The sequence below is a fragment of the Zootoca vivipara genome, chromosome Z (genome assembly GCF_963506605.1).
Source record: "Zootoca vivipara chromosome Z, rZooViv1.1, whole genome shotgun sequence".
NCBI classification, from domain to species: Eukaryota; Metazoa; Chordata; class Lepidosauria; order Squamata; family Lacertidae; genus Zootoca; species Zootoca vivipara.
This window is the reverse complement of record NC_083294.1, coordinates 29,574,322-29,586,596: the sequence shown is the minus strand read 5'-3', so window position 1 is coordinate 29,586,596 and position 12,275 is coordinate 29,574,322.

Genomic DNA, 12,275 nt, shown 5'->3' with positions numbered 1-12,275 from the left:
GCTACTCTGCAGAATATTCACCAATGTTTTGAATAGGAAGGAAATATAACACTCTTCTACTGTCATACTATCAAAGCCCCAGTTTTGAGGATCTTCTGACACTCTGTGTTGGCTTCTTAATGTCATAGATAGAATGTGACTCTAAGCAATAAAGTATGCATATATACATGTAAGGGGAAAAACCAGGTATGTTGCAGCAATGCAATGTAGCCGAATACGAGCTATAACCACATATTCACAAATTATAATCTCGTACATTTCCAAAGCAGTTTAATTGTCAATCCTTTGTCTCAAGGAATCTGGGAATCGTAGCTTTGTGAGGGGAATAGAGATCCTAACAATTCTCAGCATCCTTGCATGCCACAGTTCCCAGAACTCTTTGGGGGAAGCCACAACTGTTTAACATGCTTTGACAGTGCTTTAAATGTACAGTGCAAATGAAGAACCTACAGGCCCCAGCTGGAAGAAGGAACAGATCACATTGAAAAAGTTTGAGAAAACCCTTGGATAGTTGTGCTGTGCCAAAATCTGTCCTCCGGTTTCCTGAGAATTTTCTTCTTCTGTAAAATAGGTTTCTGTTCTTTTGTGCAATTTAAAGGAGACTTTAAAGTGTCTTTATAGTGCCACTGGGTTGAGCTTAACTTATTGTTGAGAGGTGGCCAAGGGTGGTTTGTCTGTTCTCCACCTCCGTCCATTAAATGTTTTTCCAGTGTTCTTCAGCCTCCTGGGCTGTGCACATTTCCTGATCTGAAAAAGTCTCAAGGGAGAAATTACTTCATTGTGTCTTCTCTTGGCCTTTTGTTGTTAAGGCAAAGCCTTTCTTTTCCTTTTGAAATATTTTTTCCATGCAGATTTCTTTAAAAGACTTCACATTTAAAAAATAATAGATATCAAGTACATGGGAAACAGCTTCCCCACCTTTCCATACTTGTAGGAAAGTCTGGCCAAAGGTGTACTTTTTTATTTTAGGAAGCTTCGCTCCTGGGAAGCGAATGTGAGAAGGCATCCGTTTCCATTCTGCCTTATGTTTTTGCATGCAGCACTGTTTCCATGCCACTGCAGTTTGGCTTCCAACAAAAGCTATATTATTTGCCTCACTGTCTGCTATAGTGGAATTTTATATAAGTAATTAATTGCATCATTATTACATTGTGACAATCATATTCACTGGATTGCTATCCGTTCTAGACACGGGACAAATAAGTGAAGGGTAACAATTTCCGTTCCTGTTTCCAACAGAATTCTGTGACATACTTAGCCACAATAGAGGTTGTCTGTAGAATGGAATACCAGCATTTGATAGCCTCTGTTCATGAAATAAGGGACATCTGATAACCCTCATTAAAACCTTTTTGTAGAAACAATAGAAGGCAGAAAATATCCCAATGCTTGTAAGAGATTCTTCTCTTAGAGAGAAAGGCATTCCAGCAAAGAAGATCCATCTGAAAGGTCTTATTTTATTATTCTCTGTGTTTTGGCTCCAGTGCTGAGAAAATGCATTTTTGAAAAAAGTGTGTGCTTGTAGTTGGCTCTGTCCCACTGCAGGGGGGGAGAAGAAGAAGAATGGAGTCAAGCAGTCACTATGGGCTCCTGCACTACAAGAACAGCAGGCTATAAACAGGAAACTTCAGGGTGGGAAAAGCTCCCAGTTAGCTACCTACAGAACAGCTCAGGCAATGCTGGAAAGGATGTCTTGTTTTAGGGGTGAGAGACAATGATTAAGTATTATGGTCAAGGATCTTTTGGCAGTTCTTCTTGCTATATATGAATGGCAAGGCCAGCCCTACCATTAGACAGAGTGAGGTGGCTCCCTTGGGTGGCAGATGCTGGAGGGCAGGGAGTAATGGCAAGACAGAGTTGTGTGTGCCATGCAATCTGCACTGCATTACTTAAGCTAACCTGCTAATGCCAGGTATGGTGAACGATGCTATCCCATTGCTAACATTGCAGTAAGATTCAACTGTCAGTCCAGTTGGATTCTGTACATGGAATTGAGGGTGCAATATCTTGTCCTTCATGGTTCCAGCCAACAAAACGTCTTGGGTTATATCTGGTTTAATAGCTGCAATGTTGAAATATCCAGAAAGGGTTTACTTGCTCCACCATCTCAAAGTACACAGGCTTGCTTCTTGCATCATGTTTTGCTTATAGTACAGCTGAAAGAAACATAAATGGCATAATCCAGGCATAATTAAGCATTTTTAAGCCCCATGTTTTCAATAGGAAAATTAAAAAAAAAATGCTTAGCTCTCTCCACTGTTTAAATCAATACAGCATAGAAGTGCTTGATTTTATCTGAATGGTGCTCAAAAGTGCTTTTCATTTTTATGACCATGCCATTCAATATTCTGCAAGGAAGATTTCAGATTAAAAGTTAAGATGTGGATTTCCCCCATCAAAATTTGAGCATTTCAGCCTGAAATCCTAAGCATACTTACTACTTTTTACTTAGCAGTAACACACCAATCCTATACAGTACCCTGTGTTTCAGTCCTCAATGTGGTGCTGAGGTTTTTTTGCAAAAAATATTAACCAGGGTTTCCAGGGTATGCATTTCATGTTATTTTCTGGGAAAAAGAATGCACCACTGATACACCTTTATTGTTCTGCCTTTACAAAGTCACAATTCCCAGGGCACATGTCCCTTCTTTTCGCTTCTCTCAGGCTCCTTCTTGTCCTTCCACTTTTCACCTATGGATATATGAGAAAGCATCTCCAGAGTTCAGTACTATTTATGACAGAAGCTCATTCTTTGTTCAGCATCTCACTTGCATTCTGTCATAGCGAAGTCTCACTAAGTAATCAGTGTCTGGCTGTCATAGGGGGCTATATGCAAGTGAGCCAAATGGATGTGAGTCCAGGCAAGACTGATGTAAATGAAGTCCGTGTGGAAGCTGTAATTTGTGGAGGCTCAACGCCCTGCAGTGTGCTCCTTTCAGGAACTTCTGGATCCAATGGGATGCTGTTCTGGAGGGTTGTGTGGGTGAGTGGGTGTTCCAGATAGTTTCAGTAGTTGTATGATCCATCTGGAAAGAAGACAGTAGGTCTGTACTCAACTCTGTACTCAAATGCTATTCATACTCATGAGTAGCTCCATTGAAATTAATGGACATAGCTAGCTCGTGGCTATTAATTTCAATGGGTTCACGAATTTAACATAGTTGGATACAACCTAATGACTTTGTACACAAATGGATTATAATGCTTAGGACTTCAGTGTTTAGTGTATCATTTAAAGTGACATGGACCAAGACCAATAGAAGGTCATTGTCACTAACCAATTTGCACCATGGAGGGGCTGCCTGCATCCATCCACTGACTTCTATAGCAGTCAAACACAGACATGGGAATACCTTGGAATAAATACATTATAGCCCAAAAATCCCTCTCAGTGACCACATTAGCTTTGCTGGCCAGCTACCGATGACTTGCTGGCAAGACAGCCAGCTGCTGTGCCGAGTTATGCTTTATGGGAGAATCTCACAGCCTCAGCACACCATCCTGATTTAGCAGTTTCCTTTGCTAAATTTCTCCTTTTGGCTGTCCCAAGAGGCTAACTTAGATCTAAACACAGGAGCCGACGAGTCTGTTAACAAAAAACAAACTTTGAGCCACAGGAAGTTGGGGCCTTTTAGCTTGGAGAAAAGGCAACCAAAAAAAGAAATGAAAGATATTTGTAAAATCATAAATGAAAGGCAAAGAGTATGAAAATATTAGTTCCTTCTTTCTAGAAATGGGGAGCTGAGTTCATCCAATAAAAATGATTGGAAGTAGGCTCAGAAAAAGTAAAATCATTTCAAGATTTTTAGCTTCCACTTTTCTAAATAAAAATCCATCCTGTAATGGATTGAAATTGCACCCCTCCCAAATATGGTCATAGCCAGGATTTTTGATGGCGGTGGGGAGCCAAAGTTGGTGAGCATTTTTTTTAGGAAATCAAAGTTGAGAAATCATGAGTAAAAATACCCTGTGAAAAATACCGTACTTCATTACTTGGGGCAGGCTTCTACTGGGGAAAGGGCAGAAACTTAAATATTTGAGTACTTTCAATGATTTTCAATAATGTTTGTGGATCTAGGGGAGGGGCACCTGCCCCCCTTGGCCACACCCATGATCCCAAATAACCATGAAACAACAAATTATATATGACAGAGTTCATAAAATCAGCTGTTTTTAGTATGAGAGAGAAGGATATATAGGGAAAGTATGAGCGTAATGTGGTAAGACTGATATGGTATGATATACTATAGATCATTTTTGGCAGGGATCCCAGGATAAAAATCCTATAAAAGGGCTTCCACTACTCTATGGGGAAACTCGCTATCATCATCATCACCATCACCATCATCAACTCCCCCCCCCACCTCACTGGGCTCTCCTACCATTTAGTAACTTACCGTAGTATTTGCAAAGAACTTTGATTATTAGACTAAGGAGATGCATATCTGAAGTGTAATGGTATTAAATATATTAATGGAACCAAATGAATAAAGCATTTGAAAGTAATCTGTGTCTGTTCTTCTTCAGTTGACTAGTTTAGGATTCCAGATGCTACTAAGCCCTTGAAAACTACATTTTTTGTACAATCAGAATTATTATTATTATTATTATTATTATTATTATTATTATTATTATTATGCAACCATGACTAAAAGTCATTTACAATATTGTAAGCAAAAACCAAACACCCTACAGACATCTCGTGGTGAAAGGGATTGCTGTTGATAAACACCTCATTAGAACCTCCATGTACAGGAGCAGAATACCTCTGAATGGCAGGTGCTAAGGACAAAAGGGGGAAGGTCACACTTGTGAGCTTCTTCAGGTGCATTTGGTTGGCTTCTGTTGGCAGCAGAATGAAAGACAGAGTCAGCTGTACCTTTGGCCTTATGGTGTTCTCAGGGCTGGTTCACCCATGAGGCAAGGCGAGGTGGCTGGCTCATGTGGCAGGGTCCACAGGGGCAGCAGATCTGACCTCCAAGGAATGCATCACCTGCTGTGGTGGTAATGATACCTGCAGCATGCTCCTTGGAGGCCAGATCTTTTACCTCCCTAGCAGCTCCTCCAAAGCTACCTCTAGGTTGCACTGCTGGTCTGCTCCCACCCCTTGGGAGGAAATGGCAGGGGCTGCCCTCTGGGATTTCCTGGGTTCTGCACCCACCCACTCAGAGCTGACCCCTTTCCACACACACACACACACACACACACATGATGGCCTTAGATTGCCACTTCAACTGTTGGGTAAGGTTGCTTTGATTCCTTCCTTGTTCCTGATGTAGATCTTCACTCACCCCTTTTTCCTTTGTTGGAAGGGGGCACCATTTTGTGGTTCGCCTCTGGTGCCAAAATGTGTTGGGGGCGGCCCTGGGTGTTCTGGTGTTACGTGAGAACCAAAGTGACCAAGGCAATCAAGCAGGCAAAGGTAGTTGAGTACATTATGGGTGCAGCACAATAATGACAGAGCAAGTGAGCAGAAGCCGCAACCTGTATCAACCAGGCCAGTGAAGGAATGCTACAGGAATGCCTGGCCCTATTTTGCTCATTACTCTGCTCTCTAAATACGAATGACTGAAATCATCAAACTTGTCAGCATCACCACAAGACTATGATTCATTGGAGCCTTGAAACGAATGTCAGGAGCCAGTTTGGACTTGGAATTGCTTTCAGAGCTGGTCTAACTACAGCTTGAGACATGTGTCTCTCTGATTGGTCTCAAACTGTTGCAACAGGCGTAGGCTACATTTAAAAGTGCAAGTTGCAAACATGTTTTAAGATGGCCTTATTGCACACATGCCCACCCAGTGGAATGGACACTGTTACAGTGCCACATAATATTCATTCTGCACTTGTAAGAAATCCATCTTAAGTGTAGCAGGACCCACAACTTTGGAACTCCCTGCCCATTGATGCCAGGGAGGCATCTTCACAGTACTCTTTTCAGCACCTGCTTAAAATGTTTTTGTTTATGAAAGTCTACCCATGCATGTAGATCCTGCCATATATTTAAATCTGGTTTTAGTTTATTGTTTTATTTATTGAATGCTTTAAATACTTGTTTTAAACTATTTTTGTAAATAGTTTTCTTGTTTTATTCTCCCCCCCCCCTGTAAACCACTTAGAGATTGATTCATATACCAATCAAGTGGTGCATAAATGTTGTTTAATAAAACAAAATAAATTGGGGGGGGGAGCATGTATTTGCTAACAGAATGACTTTGCTGCCATTGCCAGCCTATCAGATGCTTTAATAGTGCTGCCCCTTAGTGCAAGTCACCTATGGTTTCCACTGGTGGTAACCATGGTCTACTGCAGCCCATGAAGCATTGCTAGTGTTTTTATACAAGCGAAGAGCCCCAACAGGGTTCTTGAGGTGCTTTTTTATGTGAAGCATCTCATGGTTTTTAATAACCTCCACTTACACTGCAAAGGTTTAGGCATTTTGATGGAAGGATTCAAAGGGATTAATCAGCACATGGTTATATAGAGATGCTGCGGGTTTCAAAAAAGCTGAATATAGCTATGTTTTTTCATAATGTAGGCACAGGTTAGAGATGGAGAACAAATTTGATTCAGTTCAATTTAAAGGTGAACTTACCTAATTAACACTTTCCAAATAAAGATGAGAACTGAAGCAGCTGTCTTTTGAAATTCACACTCCTCCGAATTTTGCAATGCAGTTTTTTTCCATCCAAGCAATGCATACAAAATGCATAAACTAGGGCTAAAATGTTTATATTAGTGGAAATAACATACTGTACATGATAATGCATGATATTAGGGGGAAATGCTTTTAAAAATGTATGCCTCAAACAAATGCTATTATTTATATTTATATTTATATCTCACCTTTCCTCCAAGGAGCCCAAGGTGGTACACATGGTTCTATTCTATTAGGAGATATTTGCAATACAATGCTGGTGGGTTTTCATGAGGATGTTTTTTTTAAAAAATTAATAATAATAATTTGCCAATTGAATTTAAGATTTTAAAAAATGAGAAACTGAAACAGACATATTAACATACTAAGGACAGATATAATGCAATAGCATATCCTTAGCACTTGGGTTGCACAAGAAATAGGATGGTGGGGAAGAGGCTGACAGAAAGGCAGTAAGGACTCCCTCCCACCAAGACCCAAATAACTGCATAGCCCACAAACCCACTTGTTGGCATCCATCTATCTTGGGAGTCAATGGAGTGCATCTCCAGGATTAAGGTCAAATAGCTGTGTTAACAGCATCAAAGTGACCTTCTGTGACGGACCTCCCCTCTGACTCTCAAATTCCCCCTGTTGTCTTTTATTTCTCTGTGGTGAAGATCGGGACTCTCTTAACCTCCCTTCTACACCAGACTCTTGAGGTCCGCCTAAAATAGGAATCTCCCCTTTCTCTAAGGGTCTTTCAACAACAAGGGTACTCCTATCCAGCTAACGTGGCCAGTTTCAGGCTTGGCTCTGGGCTACTATGAATAAAGCTCCTTTTTGCCTCAAGTCCAGGGCTTCCTTTGTCTAGGGTCCCTCCCTGTTACTGTTACCTCAGCACACAGGGCAACGATGTGGCACTCCTGAGCTTTTTTGTCCCTTCACCCCTCTTTTGGCTGACTCAAGGATCTGACTTATCACCTTTTAAGTCTTAGTGTCCCTTTCTTCGAGTTTACCACCTTTTGAGCCCGCCCGCCTTGCTGGATCAAACAGTCGATGATATTTCTTAGCACAACAAGAACTAGGCTTTATTTTTAATATAACATAACTGCTTCAGTATTTCATTTGTTTACAGTATACTTTCTTCATTCAGATGTATAACTGTAATTCCTACTTGTTCTCTCCTAACCACCACTATCCTGTCCCCACACCCTCTCCTTCCAGTCACCACTCCCCCTCCCCCGCCCTCTCCTCCTGACCAACGGCTGCTCCCTCCTTTTAAAGAGCAGGATGTCCCACCTCTCTGCAGCCAACTGTCACTCTAACGGAGTGAGTGTAACTTAACTCTTAACACCCTGGAGATACTCCCAAACCCTTAAACTAAGACCAATCCGTCACACCTTCCCAAGGCACTTTGGGCACCATGGCACCATGGAGGTCCTGGGTGGCCCAGACAACAAGATCCCTCTCTCAGCCTCACCAAAGTAGTCTAAAGAAAAGAAAAGCAATACATTTGGCACCAGCCTGGCAGCAGGAGTTGTCAGAAGGCCCCATTCAACCGTCTACAGCACTCTGAGTTGTGTAGGATTTACTCCTTAGACCAGGGGTAGTCGACCTTTTTATACCTACCACCCACTAATGCATGTTTCTTGATGGTAAACTTTCCTTACCGCCCACCAGTGCTTGATGGAAGAAGGTTTCAGCTTGTGCTGTAGAACCCCCTACCGCCCACCTAGAATCCTGAAATGCCCACTAGTGGGTGGTAGGGACCAGGTTGACAATCCCTGCCTTAGACCTTTCTTCTTCCTAAGCTATCCTGCCAGGAGGCAGAGGTTTAGGACAAGTTTTCCTTCTCCTAGATGGGCTACCTTCCCAGGTTGAAGAGCCACATCTGCCTCTTAGTTCCCTCTACAGCACATGCAGAAACCTTCTTGACTGCTGGACTCACTCTTGGTCTTGTCTGCTCAATCTGCAGGGGAGCCTGTATTCATTTGCAAGGGACATCCCTGGTACACCAAGGGTTTGTGACAACATTGGCTACCCTCACCTGGTTTAGCTGGCAAGTCAAAGCCATTGCCAGGGTGTGGTCACTGTCACATGCTGACAGCTTCTAGGAGCCACAGGTGCAGAGTGCAGGGTGGGGACCAAAAGTGGCCAAACTACCCTAGAAGGTACACAACATGTCCCACACCAGAGGTACTACCCATCCCTTAACACCTCATGCACCCCACACACCCCATACAAACCCACTACTGATATTATAAATAGCAATGGATACAGTGGAGGCTGCTCCATTAGGGCAAATGAGACACTGCCCCACCACCCTCAGTCTGTCATAGGCTTGCCGGCTTGCCAACAACCAGTCTTGGGGAGGTTGGGTGGCCATGACTGTCAGCTTCCTCCTCCTTAACCTCAGAGGTGCCACTTGGGGAACTCGAGGAGAATGGGGAAGCACTAGAATGAACTGGCTCTGCCTGCCTTTGTCTCCAGCTCCCCCTCCTGTTGGTCTCCCTGCCTTCTACCCTACCACTCCCAATAGCACCACCCATCACTAAATTAAAGCAAGACTTAACCTCAAACACCCACCCATTCAAACACAGAGAGTTTTTTGAGCAATATAACCTAACAGCATTGCACAGTTGTTGAAAGCAAATATCAGCTGACCTTTCCTCAAGAGTATCAATTAAAATGCATTGTTTTAACATAGAGGGTTTTTTATTTAACCTTTTGCTGTGAATATTGTTCTTCTCAAGATAGGGTTATTTGCTGGCAGTTTCTGGCAGAATCTGGACTAGTTTAAGTTATTTTAAGTTTAAGTGCACTATTATTTACTGGTCAAATGTCATCAGGGGCCATGAATGTGGTTTTTTCCCACAGAAACCCACAATTTCTCTGTATGAGAAATCACTGATGGCTTTATTTATAGCCTTCCACTGGATTTTTGAAGCTTGTGGAAGATAGACCTGGTTGTCAAGAAAGGATGGGCACTCATGAGTGAGGCTGAAATTAACCTCTACTAGCCCCCTCCGGCCCCCATTTCTCTTCAAAATTATCCTCAAGAGATTTTAGTGGTGAACAGTATCAGCCAGAACAACCAGTGGCATATTTGAGGGAGGAGCCCACTTCTGTGAGGAATACAGTAGCTATCAGCTTTCTGAGGGGAAAACTGCATTGCAGGAGGTTTTTCCTGTCTTCTAGGCCTGGACCACTTTTCCATAGCTCTCCTCCTGGATCAGATCTGTTGGGAGAGTGCTTCTGTAGACACTGCTACTCTTTTTATCAAGGGCAAGACAACAAGAACTTCTTCTTACATCAGCTGTAACTTCAAGAATTTGTTATTGAGGTAGTTAGGTAGCTGACATTCCTGCACTGTAGTGGAATATTCCTGCACTACATTTGATATTCCTGTACTGCAGATGACCCACTTCCAATGCTACAATTCTACGATTCTAGCCCATGTCAGTAGCAAGTCAGTAGCAAATGAATATCAAGTAAAAGTCACAGCTCCTGGAGAGCTACTGGTGGCCAGCATAGGGGAATGGGAATATCTGTGGGTTGGAAACAGCTGGCTGTGCTCCCTCACCATCCACCTGAAGCCACCAGACTTTAAGAAGATACAGTCTTAAAGATATGCAAGAATGAAGCTGTTCAGCCCACACTATGGCACATCTTAGGGTGGGTAACCTGTAGACCTATGCCTAATTCCAAAAGCCCTCAACAATCAATCACTTCAGATCTCTGATGAGAGCGATCTATTGCCCATCCTGCCTTATGGTAGAGCTGGCCCAGATAGCAGCCAACGGCAACACTGTTGGGTTTTCCTTGAGTACCTTTGGCAATATATCAACAGTTCAAATAAATCACTAAGTCTATGGGATACATTTCCATATGCTGGGATGCATTCCTGCTGCTGAAAGGCATATCAGCTAAAACAGCACCACCACCACCCCCCGCCCTGTCTTCCTCAGTGATTGTTCTCTAAACCCATTCAGTAAATGGCAGGCAGAGTCATATCTCTCCTCCCCCTGCTGGAGAAGAGTGGTAGTCAAGCTGAAATGGCTGGATCACTGCAACTCGTGACACCCCCTTTCCCAAACTCCGTAAAGAGTTGGAGGAGAAAAGGCTAACAGTTATGTGCTACCTGAAGAGGCTTTGGCAACAACATTTGGTTGTGAAGTGTTCAGCCTTCCTGTCCCTGATGAAGGCTCCAGGCCAGGTATAATTACTTGTGCTCCTTCAGATGTTGCTGGACTACAACTCCCATCATTCCTAATTGCTAGACATACTGGTTTGGGCCATGCTGAAGCCCAGCAACTTTTGGAGGGGCAAAAGTTCTCCACCTCTGCTCAACACCACTGTCCAATGCATGCTTGATTGGACTTCTTTTTGAAGTATGCTCAGGTCAAGGCATTCAATAGAAAAATGGTTCACCATGCCTGCTATGCAGCACTCGTGGGAAACCGAGAAATCTGTCAGTCTTGATTTCTACAATTTTTCTTATTTTTCCACTCTTAGGTTTTCCACATTTCTTAAGGATTTTGCCCTCATGAAAACTTGAATTCATTTTAGTGCAGATTTCTCCTAATATACAACTTTTTACTAACATGCACATTTTGCAAACATTTCCCCCTAATATAACACATTTTTGTATGCTATGTCATGAATGTAGACATTTGTCAACATACTTTCTCCTAATATATGCAGTATTGTACACATTTGTTTTGTGGACAGCCACATCACAATATATGGAGAAGTATGAATTTTGAAGGATAGTTGTGTTTCAGTTCATGTTGAGGTGTGTGAATTAGGTCGTTTCTCATTAAAATGCAAGAAAATGAAATTTCTCAGAAGAAATTACTTCCGATCAGGCATGTATAGGATTGCACAGTAAGGAATGTCAGTACATTAAGAATTATATGTGCTTCACACAACAATAATAAATCAACAGGAGTTCCATTGGGAGGAGGATTACATCCCTTAGAAGGGAGAGAAAACACTGTCTCCATTTGTCATCTCTTTACAGGGTGAAAGGACAGTAGCTCCATTTTTCTGGACTTCTGCAAATGCAGCACTTTTGCTAATATGTTTCTTGCTTGCCCACAATTCACCAAATGTTTCCGGGGAACTGTAGACATTTAACAGAAGCGGGAAAATACATATACAGTATACTGACGCTTTCCCTCCCACCAGTACGGCAAGAACTGATCAGAACACAACCACAGAACAGCACTGCAACATGGCTGAGGGGACTTGTGGATTTTAAAGTTGTAAAGCAGGGCTGAGGAACCTGTGGCCCCTTTCCACCAGATGTTGTTGTCTACAATGCTCATCATCCCTGACCACTGACCATTGGCTAATGGAAAGTCCCCTACTCCTGCTATAAGAGAATCCTCTTTAAAGTGTGTCCTTCCTTCATAACTCACCCAATTACCTTTTCATTTCTCTTTTAAAAATTCTACCTTTTACGTCTAACTCAATTCGGTTTGTTAAACATTCCAATTGCGTGAATGTTGGTGAATATTCTATACCAATGATGGCACTCAAATGGCACTCTGTGGAATTCAGCTGGAAAGGACAGAAAGCTATGGAATAGTCTCACCAGTAGCTACTCAGATGTTCACTCTTATTTTGGAGG